This window comes from Polyodon spathula, chromosome 18 (assembly GCF_017654505.1).
Source record: "Polyodon spathula isolate WHYD16114869_AA chromosome 18, ASM1765450v1, whole genome shotgun sequence".
NCBI classification, from domain to species: Eukaryota; Metazoa; Chordata; class Actinopteri; order Acipenseriformes; family Polyodontidae; genus Polyodon; species Polyodon spathula.
In genome coordinates, this window is record NC_054551.1 from 11,724,478 (window position 1) to 11,741,889 (window position 17,412).

General features: G+C 39.1%; 1 pseudogene; it reads right to left on the bottom strand.

The window, feature by feature from the left end:
* Window positions 1-834: 834 nt before the first annotated feature.
* Window positions 835-17,412, bottom strand: part of LOC121331184 — a 52,028-nt pseudogene continuing 35,450 nt past the window's right edge.

The following is a 17,412-nucleotide window of genomic DNA, read 5'->3' on the forward strand; positions in this document are numbered from 1 at the left end:
GAATTCAGTGTTCTAAATACTTTATATTTTTCTTTGCTTCCATGAGAAATATTAAATTTCCCCAATTAGTTTCTTTCGCATTTACACAGTCATTTTAGTAGATGTGCATGTAAGAAAAGTGAACTGTACAAAACATACAAGGTTAATATTATACAAGGTATATATTATTATATATATATAATATATATATATATATATATATATATATATATATATATATATATATATATATATATATATAAAGCAGAACATGAACTACTGACTATACAAAACAAGTTGGTAGGACATAAGCACTTTATTTAGTAAGCATGGCTCTATTATCAGCATGGAATGATATGAGTTCAAATTCAGCTTCGAGACTCTCTTGTGGGTTCATTCGCCCCTTCAAAGATGAATAGAAGGCAATGTCTAAAACAAAAAACAAAAATCAAGAAAAAGTCCTGAAACAAAAGGCTGCGTCCCTCGGCACGGTGGAATGACATAAAAAAAAGGACCCGTCTAAAGTACTACAACCCTTTATTTGGCCTCATCGTAATTGGTGGCATCGACATTCATACAGAAGAATTAAAAACAAACTAAAATAGATAAATCCATTGAAATCTGCAGACGTAAAAAAGGTGCAAAAGTCCCCCATCCTCCTTCCCCGCAGTTCCCATCTTGCAACACAAGGCTCAGCTCCAGTGGCCTGGCAGCAAGCCTTCTTGGTGCCACTAGAAGTCAGAGTCCAGGAGATGACACGTGTGTGTAGAGTTGTGTTCAGAGTGCCTGTGGGAGCCCTGGGTGAGCAAGAAGTGGGAATGCAGCTGGCAATACCGATGAAGTCCACTGCGGCAGCTATAGCTTCACGGTCCCAGGAGGCAAACTCCTATTACACAGTCTGTAGTACCGTAGGTCGCTGACCAGTTTGTGCACACACTGTGTGAAGGAGGGCAGGTCCTGAGAACAAGAACAGGCATAAGAAGAAAATGTAGTCAGTCAGGGGCAACAGAAGAGGATTTTGTTACTGTACCGATGAGTGCAGCTACATACAGTGCCATGAAAAAGTATTTGCCCCCTGTCTGATTTTCTGCTTTTTTGCATATTTTTGACACAATGTTATCAGATCTTCAACCAAAATCTAATAATAGATAAAAGGGACCCTGAATGAACAAATTACACAAAATTTTGATACTTATTTCATTTATTTATTAAAGAAAGTTATGCAACACCCACCCGTGTGAAAAAGTAATTGCCCCCTTAGACTCAATAACTGGTTACGCCACCTTTAGCAGCAATATCTGTAACCAAACGCTTCCTGTAGTTATTGATCAGTCTCTCACAGCGCCCTGGAGGAATTTTGGCTCACTCTTTCTTGCAGAACTGCTTCAACTCAGTGACATTTGTGGGTTTTCAAGCATAAACTGCTTTTTTCAAGTCCTGCCACAACATCTCAATGGGGTGTAGGTCTGGACTTTGACTAGGCCACTCCAAAACTTTAAATTTGTTCTTCAACCATTCTGATGTAGACTTGCTTGTGTGTTTCGGATCATTGTTTTGCTGCAAGACCCAACTGCGCTTCAGCTTCAGCTCAGTCCCAAACTTCCTCCATTTGGACAATATGGCTCTGACTGTGGTTTGGTGGCGCCCAGAGTCTTAGAAATGGCTTTGTAACCCTTTCCAGACTGATAGGCATCAATAACTTTTTTTCCCAGAGGTCTTCAGGAATTTCTTTTGATCAGGGCATGATGTGCCTCTACAACCTATGTGCTGACAACTTCACTCTGATGGTAAGGGCCAAATTTAGTCGATTTATATTGGGCAGGGCTGGCCCAAATCAGGCCTGATTGTTAACTAAAGTATTCAAACAGCTGACCCTAATTATCTCTTTAATTGGGTTGAGTTAACTAGGGGGGGGGCAATAACTTTTTCACACCTGAAGATTGCACGTTTGATTACCTTGCACACCAAACAAATGAAAGAAGCACCAAACTTTGGTGTCATATTTTTCTCTCAGACTCCCTCTATATACTACTACAACCCACAAAAAGATCTAACCAAATTCAATGTGAAAAATGTGCAAAAATGCAGAAAATCAGACAGGGGGAAAAAACTTTTTCACGGCACTGTAGCTGCAATTTACAAAAACAAGAAAGCTTAATGCCCTGAGGTTTGACAATTGTATTTCCAGTTCTGGTTCATAAAAAAAAATAAAATAAATTGGGGGTTGAGAATGCCAGATATATTAGCCAGACAGTAGCGTTATTCAGTTTTATTTAGCAATAAAAGCAACCTAATAAATTTATTGACAGACGTTTTGACAAAATATTTTTTAAATGTCTTCAAAATCGGAAATAAAAAACAGAACGACAAACATTCACTTGTTTAACAGTCCTGGATGAATGTGTTCAAGCACACATTTAAAAATGTCAATTCACTTTTTTCCCAGTATTTCTAAATATAGTAAAACCTGTACAATCCAGCGTTGCTTGGGAATCTATTGGTTCTGGATTGTACAGGCTATCACACCATTAATTTCAAAAGGGATTTTATCAGAACCAAAAATGCAGAATTCTGGTTTTAAGAAGGGCTGGATTTAATGTATGCTGACTAGCCCAAGCTGTTGAATTTGTAACACTTGATTTTAAAATTGTAGATTTACTGTCAGACATACAGAATAGATTCCAGTATTTCTAAATGTGTTCTACATGGTATGGAGAGCACAACGAAGGCCTTTTCCCAGGAGACTGGCTCCAGGCTGCAGTGGACCCATACCCGGTCCATCTTGAAGTTTCTTCCCAGCACAGTGCGCTGGTTGGAGTCCACCCCCTGGCAGCTGTTGAGGAACTCTGGCAGGAAGGCAGAGTAGAAGCCGTCGAAGTCCACAGAGACCATGTTGTAGACAGCAAGGGCGATGTCGTCCTGCACCAGGTTGTGGCTCTTGTGCACCAACACTTGCAGCAGCACATTGAGGAAGTGGAACAGCATGGTGGTGCAGAACAGCTTCTATGAGAGAGAGAGAGAGAGAGAGAGAGAGAGAGAGAGAGAGAGAGAGAGAGAGAGAGAGAGAGGACACACAGAATATAACTTTAAAAAACTTAGAATATAAGTGTAAACTGTCTTACACCATTTAAACAATCATTCATTTTCAATAACAGTAACAAGTAATTTTGATAGTATGTCACATTTACATGTTGCTTTGGAATGCTTATTAAAACGCAACTTATACGGTTAGTGGTGTATAATGTATCAATATACTAGAAACGATGAAACTGAAACTAAAATGAAATGCATGAAAGCAAGCTATTTTAGGTTAAACGCTTAGAAAATTTCTAATTTGTTTAGGATTAGTAAACAGTTGCTATTGTACAGTTACACCTGCAGTTTAGGTTTTGGGGCGGAGGTCCTAAACTTTCTGGAACTAAAGCATCCATTTAAAATACAAATAAATTGAGAAATGCCACATTTCCAACCTCACGCAGACAAAGCTCCGCTTGGAGAAGCCCCCTCCAACACTCACCTTGTGACAGAGCTTCTGTTTACTATTGAGAGACTCCAGGTAGGAGAGATTCTGTTTGAATATGTGAATGTCTGAATGCAGGAAAGACTGTCCAAAAGCCTGGCGGAGGGATAAAGGACACGAGTTACAATAGAAAACAGCAAAACACTACATGGCATAAAGTTAGTCTAGATATAAACCTTTACATATTAAATGTCCAAAATTATTAGCAGGGATTCCGGTTTTGTGCTGAGAAAATTAAATCTACTATTCAGCACAATTGTTAAAATGGTTTAATAAAACTGTGCAGGATCAAATTACATTACTATAAAACTCCTGTAATGCACATTGCCTGCATCAGATGGTTCTCTTCAGCTATCTGCATACTCCAGATACTACAAGGCCCATTCAAAAATAGATGAATAATCTTTATTAACCCTTTAAGGACTGGGATCGTAAACATGTAACGTGTAAACACGACAAAAAAAGCACTTTGTTTTGATGACTTATAGGGCCGCCGTACTTTGCAGCACATATCATTGGCTAGGGGAGGGACTGACATTCACTTCCTGATATATATTTTATCTTCGTGTGACGTCACTGAGAGGGGCATTTAGAGTCTAAACGGTGGAGAAAGTTTTGGCAGTGCAGAGAGAAAAGACATCACAGCCTGCGTCAGTGAAACTTGGAAAAAAGGTAACTCCAACGTATCTTTTTACAACATTTATAAAACAACAACAAGTGGATATAAGCAGATACTATTTCATAAACTAAATGTATCAAGTACGTTCCCCCCCCCCCCTTATTACTGATATTAATGGAATGAATAACAAATTTTGTCTTGTAATTTGCTCAACAAAATATTCAGTTAGTATTGTAAGGTCCCTCGGAACTTAGAATAACCTGTTTTTATACATGCACCTCCAAGCAGAATACATAATAAAAAACAGTGCATTAAAAAAAAAAAAAAAAAAAAAAAAAAGCAACTGTAATAGGAATGTTATAGAAAATAGGATTGGCTCAGCATGGAAAAGTACTGGCGTCTTGCAGGCCTATAATCTTGCTCGCATAACCTTGTATGCTTTGCTTAAGATAAAGTTTTGCCTACATTGCAGCTGCAGCTGTGAGACAATGGATAATAGGATGAGCCAGATGTGTCTTTTTGCACACACACAAAACAGCCATTCTGTTATTTGCTTGCTTAGCTATATGCCATGTATGCACAGTTATAAATGTTTTCCCTTATATGCTAATATCTGAATCATCATTGGCTAACCCTCTGCCTTGCTGACAGTTTTAAGGTATATAAGAAACTGATCTAACTCTGTATGTTGGAACATTACTTGATGATTATCTAGCACAATGTGTGTTGAGAGTGTTCTCAGTTTGCAAACTTAAGAAATAAAGGTCTGTGTGTTTGGAACTCACAGTCTCTCTTCCTTTATTAGAATTTCCACGAAACAACACGTTTGTATGGTTTCTGAAGTACTTTACAATGAAAAAAAGGACACCATTTCCAAGATGCTACTGTAAAAAATTAGATTTTTAGTGAATTTTTATAGCAAGTGTGTCAAATACAGTCAAAAAATGCCTGGTCTGGGGGAGCATCCCACTGAAAAGTGCTTGGTCCTAAAAAAGTGTTAAGGAGACCTTAAGATGTATGATCCATTTTACCAGAAGGTCCTTGAAAAAGGACAAACAAAACCTATCAAAAAAAACTATAAGTAAGAAATAATACAGCCTGCACACACACACACAAGTGAGAAAGCAAAATATTCCTATCATATTACTATTGAGATGGCACTTAGACAAAAGAAGAGGTCCTAAAAGTAGGGCTACTGATTTTCCGCGATGATGGAATTAGTTATTAGGGACGCAGTTTTGCTCAATTCTGAAGTGTTGTCTTTTTCTCCTTCAGGCAGTTTTTGTTTTTCACTCAACCCAGTTGAGTTAATTGATCATGTGACTTCACCCACGCTTCTCTGCTGAAACCCAACATGGTGGCTGCACCAAAAAAGAAAAAAAAATTTTTTTTTAGCAATAGACAGAGCTAAAACATGTTCTGATGATCTATATGAAGATGGTGGGACACTATTCTACAAGTTTTGCTGTCACTTTGTTGGGGCCTGTGCCTTTGATGACTGACATCCCATTTTACAGGGCTGAACCTTTTCTGCAAAGGTACTGCTCTGAAGCCGAGGCTCTCCCAAAGTAAGCTAAATTAACTATTTAATTGTTTTTTTTTTTTAATTGTATATTTTTGTAATAATGTCGATTGTTTGACGTCTATTTCTTTCCACTCTATCTGCCTTTAATAAAGCTATAACAAGCTCAAAAGATATTCTTCTAGCTATACATGCCTTAAAAAGGAAATTGATCGCTTTACTGTGTAAAGAGGAGGATGTAGTCACTACACTTCGCTTGTTTCATAAAGACATTCTGCCTGGAGACACACCTCTTTTAAACTTTGCAAATAACAAGGCAGAATTAGCAAAGAAACAATTGGGAGGATTAATTATGCATTTATATTAAAAGGGGCACTATTTAAATGACAAATTACATTACAATGTGAACATGTTTGAAGTGGCTTCAGATGCTGTCTTTTCGATTTTAGCAACAACAGTGATTGAAAATCTTGACCATTAACCATTTGCGGTCCAATGTCGGACCATGTCCGACATTACAATTTTCCCTTTCCAGTCCTATGACGGACCCAGTCTGACATAATCAAAAAGACAAAGCATAGGTCTCTAGTCGTTTTTTTCTCTGGAAAAAGGATGAGAAAACCTTTCAATGGCCGAATGAGACCGACAGGAGCCGAATTAAGCCGGGAAAAAAGGGGCGTATCGGATAGCTCCATGTATCACATAGATAACACGGACAACAAACCCAAAGGAGATTTGCAGAGCTTTTTGAGATGTTATAGTAATAAAATAATAATTTGGATCACATTATTGAGGAGTTTGGTGATGAAACGAGTGATCAGGAGAGGATTTATCAGTATGCACGACTATGAAGAGGTATGTGAAAAATTCAACGAACAAGGGGTGGAGCTTGGCTGGAGATATAGTACTGAGTGTGCTTTTGAGATTCAGTGCCTTTTAAACCTGTTTTAATCTGGAAAAAAAAATTAAACAGTGCGTGTAAAATAAACAGAGCGTGTGAAAATAAATTGGACCTGACAGGACTGACAAGCGCTGAATAAATGGACCGCGAAGGGTTAAAAAAAAAATGGTGTAATATTTATTAATTTACTTATATTAGTGATCAATTATTTGTACTGTCAAATCCCAGGTTTAATTATTAATAAGTTCAGAAAAAGCAGATAAAACAGAATTGATCATTTTTGAAAAAAATAATTTGCTATTCCCCAGAACGGAAAATCCGGTCTGTTTCTATGTAGAGTAGATCCCCAGCTGCTCACCTGCATGATGGCAATGAACTGAGCTTCATTCTCCATAGGCTCCTCTGAGACACCCCGCCGCACACTGGCCAACACAGATGACTTGAAGAAGTATCTCCAGTTGAGATGAAGGACCTGGTACAGCAGCTCAAACAGCTCAGCCTTCACATCTGGAGAGGGACGCTGCAGACACACAAACACACACAGCTACTTTAACACACTGTCTGCAGAGTCTGAACATGTGTGGACCCAGGAGAATAACTCAACCTGCTTCAGCCTGTGGCTTCTTAAATACCTAACAATTCTACATTGTTCCTTAACTCCATTTACTATGCCATACTGCCACCCTCCAAGTCCTTCAGCCCTATCCACTAGGCAACACTGCCACATTCCCAGTCCTTCAGCCCTATCCACTAGGCAACACTGCCACCCTCCCAGTCAAGTCCCAACAAATAAGCCACACTGTCACAATCCCTCAGCTACAACCCCTATGCAAAACAGGCTTCTTCCCTTCAGCAATAATCACTATGCCTCCATCCCAAACCCTCAGCTCTAACCACTATGCAAAACAGCCTCCCTCCCTGTCCCTCAGCTCTAACCACCGTGCCATACTGGCTCAGCTCAGACCTGGTGGTTGGGCCTGCTTACCTCAGCCACGATGGGGTAGACCTGCTCCATGCACAGTGAGATGATGCTAGGGAGGAAGGGTTTGAAGGCCTGGCCAGGTTCCTGTACCACCACCTGCAGGATCTTCAGGAACTTCTCCACAACACGACACCCAGCACTGCCCTCGTGGAGGATACTCTCCGACAGCTGTTCTCTGCAGGCAAGAGGGCATCAGACACTCTGCCTGACTCACACACAGACAGGAGCCACTCTGGCCAACTCATACATACAGATAGTCAGGAGCCACTCTGCTAAGGGAACCTAGAGAGTCTCAGAGGACACAACCACAAGGGCAGGTCAGCAACTCTGTCCTCAAACCAGCAGGTTAGGTAAACAATTTTATATTTGTATCAAAAGAGAGGCCCTCACCATTTCATCTGTTTTCACTACCAATCTTCACAATTAGAATGTAACAAAAACTGTACAGAACTCACACACACAAAAGGTACTGTTGTAAAATCTCAAGTCAGGTTTTTACATCACTGATACAAACAAATCTTACTCAGCACAGCTCAAGATTGAGTGTTTGGCTTTATAGAAAGGTACCTGGTAAACAGGTTTAAGAAGGTCTGGATGATTTGTTCTGTAAATGGAACTCCCATTTGAACCCTCAAGCCTTGGAGCAGAGTAAGAAAGAAACTCAGCATCTCATCTGTCACATCTGGAAGAGACAGTCAGTTAGAATATACAAAGGTATTTCAAACGAATATGCCTCTAGGAATTAATTGTCCTAAAAAACTGAACATGCACAGTTTCTTGCTTTTATGGGCTTTAAATAAATGGAACAGTCTCAAACAAAATTCAAGAAACTGCATTACATTTCATTATAGAAAAAGCTCTGCATTATTCCACCTTCCTCAAATTGAAATCCTGCCTACGCCCCTGATTGCAGGTGTGCTGTACCTGGCTGGTGAATGAAGACTAGGAACAGTGCCAGAGAGATCTGCACGGACTCCTGCAGAGACTGGTAGCAGATCTGCCGCGACTTTGTCGACTCTCCAGAGATGCTGTCCACAACATCCTTCAGAACTCGTAGGGTCTGGTGGACAATGGTTTTCACTGCAAGATACACAACAGACATTAGGGAAAAACAATGGCAATCGTCATACTCACTGACTCGGTATTACCTTATCACCACCAGTTGAAAAACTGTAACGGAAGAGAAGGGAAGCACTATTTGAACAAAGGTTGTTATATACACGTCCTCCCAAAAATGTGAGGTATCAGTAACAAGTAGGGATGCCTAGTTTAGTTTACTGCAACTAAATGTTTAGCTGTGCACCAACAGCTGGTTTCACAGACCCCGACTAGCGCTTATTTTGGACTAACTTACCTATGGTAGCATTAGGTTCTCCAAGATTAGTGCCAAATCAAGGTCTGTATAACCAGACAAATGTTTAAACTAAACCTGTTTTTGTTTTGATTTTACTTGTACAGTTTATTTTGGTACATCACTGTTGTATTAGTATGTCAAAGACTGCTCTGGATGTAAATTATGCTTTGTAGCCTGTTGGATGTGTTGCACTGGTCCTTAATCTTTTAAACTGAGGTCGAGTGTATGTCCTAGCACTTTATAGAAAAACAATCTTCGATGGGTAAAGTTAAACTCAGGGTACTGTTCAAATAGATTCCTGTTCTTGTACAGTACCGGCCTTGAATGGTAATTTTGTCAAACCCTGGAGGGTTGTGCTCATGTCTATAAAAATAGTCCCTGCATTGTTTGCTTTCTAGTTTCCATTAGTATATGAAGGGTTTAGGAGAGGGAAAGGCCTTATGAAAACAGAAAATGAAAAATGGAAACTGAACCTGGCAAGTGGTGAGTTTACAGCAAAACAAGCAAGCGGGACATTATTAAGATATACAATATTAAATTATTTACTTGCAATTTATCAATAGGGCTATTTTTTTGAGGATGCATAGTTCTTTAAAAGGTCTGGTCTCTGTGTTGAAGTTGCATCTAGCACTTCACATAGCAGTTTCTAAACAGGTCCGGAAGAGGGCAAAGCACAACAGGAAATAAAGTGCCGTAGGGACTGAGGGTAAAGACCAGAGTATTTTCAGAGTAATTACCTTCAGAAATTTGAAGTAGGCAGATTAAAACGTGTTAATTGCTCAAAACAAAACAATGTGGTTCCCAAGCTTCCCTTGTTTACACAATTGAGTGTAGCAATAACAATCTGGCAGCATTATTTAATCTAGAACCTGCTGAGATCAAACTAAAAAACTAATTTGTCTTGCCTGTCTTTTGTCCTTTTGATATGAATTTAGTACTCACTTTTCATAATTTTCTTAGAATTGGATCATCTCTGCTATGAATTATGGGGTTATGTCTGGTTAAACGTGACAAAGAAATGCATATCCCGGAGGTTTAAGGACAGGTCACGTTTACGTGACAAATCAGTTGCATTTGTTAGTTTTCCAACATATTTTCATTACCAATTTACGGCTTTGGTACAGCAGTAAAATCCATTAGTCCCAGATGAGAAATTCTCTTCCAATATTTTTATCCCCACCCCCCAGTTCTGTAGATAGTGGTTTTAAGTGGAAACTAAGGCAAATTTTAGAGGAATACAATGCATGGTATAAAAACTAGCAAGAAACAACTCAAAGCAATAACTTTACTGCTCCTGCCTGCAACACTATTGTTTGTTGCTGGTATTATAATGATATAACTGTTTCAGAAAATGTGCTTATATATTTGCACTTATTCAGCACTCGAATATCTGACCCTATAAAATGTTGACTTCAGTAACGGTTAGATGCATATGACGCATCTCTGATTATTTCATTTTGGCCTGTTACACTACCGTAGCAGGGGGCGTGACTGAAGGTACAACAGGGGACGTGATGATTATCAAAAGGACTGGGAAAGGAAACGGAGTGTTAAATGTATCGTGAGTGTTAAGTGTTTTGTTTGTTTGTCATTTGTTATACAGCTAAACACTAGCTGGGAATTGTCTCTACAAGCCAGCACCAAACCCGAATTACACTGTACCACTGTCTCACAAACTGTTGTCTTGCACTACCCCTGCACAAAGAGCACTCACTGGTCAGGAGATATGACAGTGTCTGTGTTGGGTGTAATTATAAAGTGTTGTATTATTTCGGGACGAAACCCTTGTTTTGCACAGAGCGATACACATTGCTGTGTAGAGCCTGTACTTATTATTTAAGTGTCGTTGGCACGCAACCCAGACAAATAAAGTAGCTATTGTATCGAGCTTTCACTGGTCTTGTGTGTGTTATTCCTGAGCACTACACTAACTACACCTGCACTCTGCAAACTACTTGTCACAATGACTTTTTGTTTTGAAGATAATTATATGCTGGGATAAATATCCAAAATTAAAAGGCAAAAATAAAATGTCTGTGTCTGCCAGAATTTACATCACTGACAGAAAACTGAAATCTGAATCACAACGTGTTTTGTCTTGCACCTACTCACCATGTTACCAGGAGTCACGTGACAGTTTCTATATTGGCAAGTGGAAAAAGATCTGTCAGGTTGTGGGATTTCTATTTAAAAAATAGCAGACCAACAAAATGCTGTAGTAGTAAAACCTGCAAAAAACTACTCGGTTATCATACTGGTACTACCAATTTGCAGGAACATGTGAAATGGCTGCATGCTGTACTTTACAAAGAACCAGATAATGGCTATAAGAACATCACTGACTTCGCAAAAAAAAAATTAAAAAATAAAAATAAAAACATAACAACATCGCTAACCCAATTTTGCAATGACAAAACAAGCAAGGTAATCCACTTCCTTGTCCAGGCAATATGTCCACTCTGTATTTTTGAAGACCAGCCTTTCATTGAGCTGCCTCGATACTACGAACCAGAGTACAGTGTTATCGCAAAACAATTACTGAAAGGATTAAAAACCCAGCACATCAATAGAAAAAAAAGCATTGACATCCGAAATAGAAAACATGGCTTTTCTTGCTCTAGCAACAGATACCTGGACAAGTGTAGCAAACGAATCATACATCACTGACTTGTGTGTGTGAGGGTGTGTTTGGTGGCCATCTTGGTGAAGTGGCAGCCTGGAACCAAGATGGCCATCATTTCACAGCGACAGGGTTTTGATTGTTTGAGTGATTGTATGAGGGGGTAAAGTCTGTAATGTGGCGAGGTGGTGATTGACTGGATGATTCATTGGTACCACATGGTATAAAAGGAAGAGACATGTTTGTTGTTTGAGAGTGTGTAGGAAAGAGCGAGAAAAGAGGAAGACGACACCGATGGCCATAGCTTGAATGCTATTTTGTTTATTTGAAGAGTTTCTGTTTGTAGTTTATGAAAGTGTTACACAGGCATGGTTTTAGGGATAAATGCGATGGTAGGTGATGAAAACTTACTGTCCTCGAGGCCCACTTGCGTGGCTGCAGGCTGGCGCTGCCCCGCAGCAGGCGGTATTGGCGGGTCAGGGCAGACAGGAGGTTGGCATGGTTGGTGGATCGCGTGTGCCACTGCTGTTCACTCTCTGGGAGGCTGGGCCAGGGTAACAGCAGAATGTTAGAGAGAGCCCTGCAGACCAACATCTGGGCCTGGCAACATAGAAGACACCACACTGAACAAGATTCCAGGTTAAAGGTCGTCACACATCAGATGTCATGCGATTTTTTTATTGGGTGACCAGACACTTTCGCAGCAACATGACCACACACGCAAGAAGCAACAGATCAAAAACTGTCAGTGCAATAAAACTATAAAAAAATTGCTATTGACAAAACTATGATCAAGACTGGTACATACTCGTCAATATGATGTAGTAATTAGGAGTGTCTTCTCTGACAGTATTTCAACACATGTCAATAAATCATACATACCAGTCTTATCCAGTGCCTTCAAAATGGACTCCCATACATTACCTTTCAAATCTGTATCTTTATAATTACGGTTAATGTTTGTCACGGCAAGTATTTATTCCTCTGTCATTTTGAATACAGCTTCACCCTGAATGGATCATGTGCATTGAAGCTGTTCTCTGATTGGTCAATTCCCTAGTTGTCACAAGACAAATCACAAAAAAATAAAAATTGTCGCTCTAGTGCCGCCTGTGGTGTGAAAGATACTTATTAAAAGTATATGTTCTATTCATTTGGTCACATTGCTGCACAGTTTTGCTTGTCACATCGGGTCTGGAGTGTAGCAGCCTTCGGTCCCATTCTTCCAAGCATACTGTGCATTTTACTTCACTGGATACCAAAACTTGTTGGCTTTCCAGATAGTTTACATTCCCTTAAGATATTTTTAAATGCTGGCCCACAAGCCTTTTGAAGCTTTATTGCCAACCTAGAATAAGCAGGCAGGTGGTTTTGAATTTTAAACAGCAAGTTCAACTGTAGCTTAGGAAAGCAGAACTAAAAATGGGAGATGATCTAGTCTTAGACGACTGCATAAGTCAGACAAGGACAAATTCAAATGAGGTAAATCCACTAGCTTTGTACATACGTTAGAAGATCCTCAGTGTAGGCTGCTTACCTCTGGGGGAGCGGTTGAGCAGAGCTGTCTGTGATGAGGTTGAACAAGTTTTGCACTGCGGGCACGGTCACTAGGAACACCGGCTGAACCGTTGTGGAAATGGACACCAGCAAATGGCACGCTGACAGCAACAGCTTCTCCGGCACCTGAAAACAGCACAAGGCACAATCACCTGTGAGTGTTACATCCATCCTTCAGATAAGACGTAAAACTGAGGTCCTATTGTAAGTGACTCTGTAGCAGCAGTTTGATGCATCATTCATCCCTGAGTTTCTTGGATAAAAGCTTTGGATAACAGCATCCGCTAAATTACCAATTTATTATTATTTTTATTATTATTATTGATAATAACAGCAAAATAGGGCATCTGCAAGAATGAGTTTAACCACTAGTTATAATAAGATTATACTGTACTTGTCAACTACTACTTGCGCCATCTTCCTGGAAAATATAAAATCATGTGTCTGTCGTTATGGTGCACACACTGTCCATACATAACATCCATCAGGTTTTTGCAAGTACAGTACTTGTAAATGTGAGTTAAATTCTACTCTGTGTAATTGAGATAGTTTTTCTAAAAAAAAAAAAAAAAAAAAACAAAACACACAAACACACAGTATATAGATAGACAGATTTTATATATAGTGCCTATAGAAAGTCTACACCCCCTTGAACTTTTTTCACATTTTGTTGTGTCAGTGCCTCAGTTTCATGCATTTAAATGATGATTTTTACCCCACTTATCTACACGCCATACTCCACACTGTTAAGGGGAAAAAAGTTTTTATATATTGAGAAAAAAATTATATATTAAATACAAAACTGAAAGATCATAATTGGATAAGTCTACATCCTCCTGAGTTAATACTTGGTGAAGCACCTTTGGCAGCAATTACAGCTGTGAGTCTGCTGGGATAGGTCTCTACCAACTTTGCACACCTAGATTTGGCAATATTTGACCATTCTTTACAAAACTGTTCAAGCTCTGTCAAGTTCCTTGGAGAGCATTGATGGGCAACAATCCTCAAATCATGCCACAAATTTGATTGGATTTAGGGGCTCTGACTGGGCCACGCAAGGACATTTACCTTTTTGTTCCTTAGCCACTCCAGTGTAGCTTTGGCTGTGCTTTGGCCGTTGTCATGCTGAAAGGTGAACTTCCATCCCAGTTTCAGCTTTCTTGAAGAGGGCAGCAGGTTGTTCCTCAAGGACTTCTCTGTACTTTGCTCCATTCATTTCCCCTTCTATCCTGACAAGTGCCCCAGTCCCTGCTGATGAGAAACATCCACATAACATGATGCTGTCACCACCATGCTTCACAGTAGGGATGGTGTTCTTTGGGTGATGCGCTGTGTTGGGTTTGCGCCAAACATAACGCTTTGCATTTAGGCCAAAAAGTTCCATTTTAGTTTCATCAGACCACAAAACTTTTTCCCACATGGCTACAGAATCTCCTGAGTGTATTTTTGTCTACTTCAAACGGAATTCAAGGTGGGCTTTCTTGAGTAATGGCTTCCTTCTTGCCATCGTAAAATACAGGCCAGATTTATGGAGTGCTTGGGATATTGTTGTCACATGCACACTTAGACCAGTCTTGGCCATAAAAGCCTGTAGCTCTTGCAAAGTTGCCATTGACCTCTAGGTAGCCTCAGTCTCCTTGTTTTGTCATCCAGTTTGGAGTGATGGCCTTATCTAGGCAGTCTTGGTGGTGCCATACACCTTTCACTTCTTAATAATTGTCATGACTGTGCTCCAAGGGATATTCAAGGCCTCTGATATTTTTTTATACCAATCCCCTGATCTTTATCCCAGAGTTCTTTTGAAAGCGCCTTGGTGCTCATGGTTGAGTCTTTGCTTTGAAATGCACTACACAGCAGAGGGAACCTACAGGAACCACTGAATTTATCCTGAAATCATGTGAATCACTACAATTTAACGACAGGTAGAGGCCACTTAACTTGGTGTGTGATTTTGAAAGTGATTGGTTACACCTGAGCTAATTAGGATTGCTATTATAAGGAAGGGGTGGGGGGGGTGAACACTAATCCAACAAAGCTATTTCAGTTTTTATATTAAAATTAATTTTCTACAAATTTCTAAAATAGTTTCTTGACTTAGAAGTTGTGGGGTAGGATGTGTAGATAAAGATTATAAAGATATATATATATATATATATATATATATATATATATATATATATATATATATATATATATATATATATATATATATAAATTCCAGGCTATAAGGCAACAAAAGGTGAAAATTTTGAAAGGGGGTGTAGACTTTCTATAGGCACTGCATATATAGGCACTGCATAATAATTAATATATATATATATATATATATATATAGATATAATATACACACCACACACACACACACACACACACACACACACACACACACACACATACACGCACAGTGCCTTGCAAAAGTATTCAGACCCCTGACCAATTCTCTCATATTACTGAAATACAAATGGTACATTGAAATTTCGTTCTGTTTGATATTTTATTTTTAAACACTGAAACTCTGGATCAATTATTGTAAGGTGACATTGGTTTTATGTTGGGAAATATTTTTAAGAAAAATAAAAAACTAAAATATCTTGCTTGCATAAGTATTCAACCCCTGTGCTGTGGAAGCTCCCAGTTTGCACCGATGAAAGAAATTGCCCTAACGAGGACACAATTACCTTACCATTGGCCTCCACCTGTGAACCATTAAAGTTGCTGTCACATTTTCTGGAAAAAACCCCACTGTTGAAGGATCATTGGTAAGGCTGTGAATCTGAAGGAAAATGAAGACAAAGAGCATTCTACAGAAGTCAGAGATAAAGTAATACAAATGCATAGATTAGGGAAAGGGTACAAAATAATATCCAAGTGTTTGGATATCCCAGTGAGCACAGTTGGATCAATAATCAGGAAGTGGAAGCTGCATCACACCACCCAGGCATTGCCAAGCAAAGGCCATCCCTCAAAACTGAGCACTCAAACAAAGTAATGGTGCACCAGTCAACTATATCAGTCTTGAAGCCCAGGTGTTAAACCTGGACAAAGAAAATAAAGCCGAATCAATATGGGTCAGAATAACGGACAAAAATTCAAAAGGCATAATAATAGGAGCATGCTATAGACTGCCAGATTCAGATGGTGAGCAAAATAATCTTGTTATACAATGACATTAGAAATGCGTGTAGCAAAGGAGAAGCCATACTAATGGGGGATTTCAACTTCCCCCATATAAAATGGGAAAACCCGATGGGTAGCACGAAGGATGAAATTGAAATGGTGGAAATGACAAATGACTGCATCCTAACACAATTTGTCACGGCACCGACTAGAGGGGAGGCATGCCTTGATTTAGTCTTTTCAAATAACGAAGACAGAATAACTAAAACAGAGGTCAGAGAACCACTGGCAAACTCAGACCACAACATGGTCTCATTTGAAGTGTTTTTTAAAACCCCAAAAGTAAAGACTAAAGCTAAGGTTTACAATTTTAGAAAAGCAAACTATGAAGGTATGAAACAGAGACTAACAGAAGTAGATTGGAGTAAAATAGAGAAAACACCCACAGAAGGATGGTTGTTCTTCAAAAATGTAGTACTAGAGGTGCAAAACAATTACATCCCTAAAGTAGACAAATCTAAATGTAAAACTAAATTGCCAAAATGGTTTAAGAGATCAATAAAAAAAAAAAAAATCAGCGAAAAAAGGCACTTCATAGAGCATTAAAAAAGGACCAAAAAGAAAGTACGCAGAAAGAGTACACGGAACTGCAAACGCAAGTCAAAAAGGAAGTTAGAAAGGCCAAGAGAGAAATAGAAATGAACATTGCTAAGGGAGCTAAAACCAATTCCAAAATGTTTTTCCAATATTACAACAGCAAGAGAACATTCAAAGAGGAGATTAAATGTTTAAGAGATACAAATGGCAAAATCGTAGATGAAGAAAAAAAATAGCAAATATATTAAATGATTACTTTTCACAAGTTTTTACAAAGGAAGATACTGACAACATGCTCCACATGTCATCCAGTTCCTATCCAGTTTTAAATAACTTTAGCATAACTGAGGCAGAAGTGTTAAAGGGACTAGGAGCTCTTAAAATAAACAAATCCCCTGGGCCGGATGAGATCCTCCCAGTAGTACTCAAAGAAATGAAAGAAGTAATTTACAAACCGCTAACCAAGATCATGCAACAGTCTCTTGACACAGGGGGGGTACCGACAGACTGGAAAATTGCAAACGTAATACTGATCCACAAAAAGGGAAACAAAACTGAACCAGGTAACTACAGACCAGTAAGCCTGACTTCTATTATATGCAAACTTATGGAAACTATAATAAGATCCAAAATGGAAAATTACC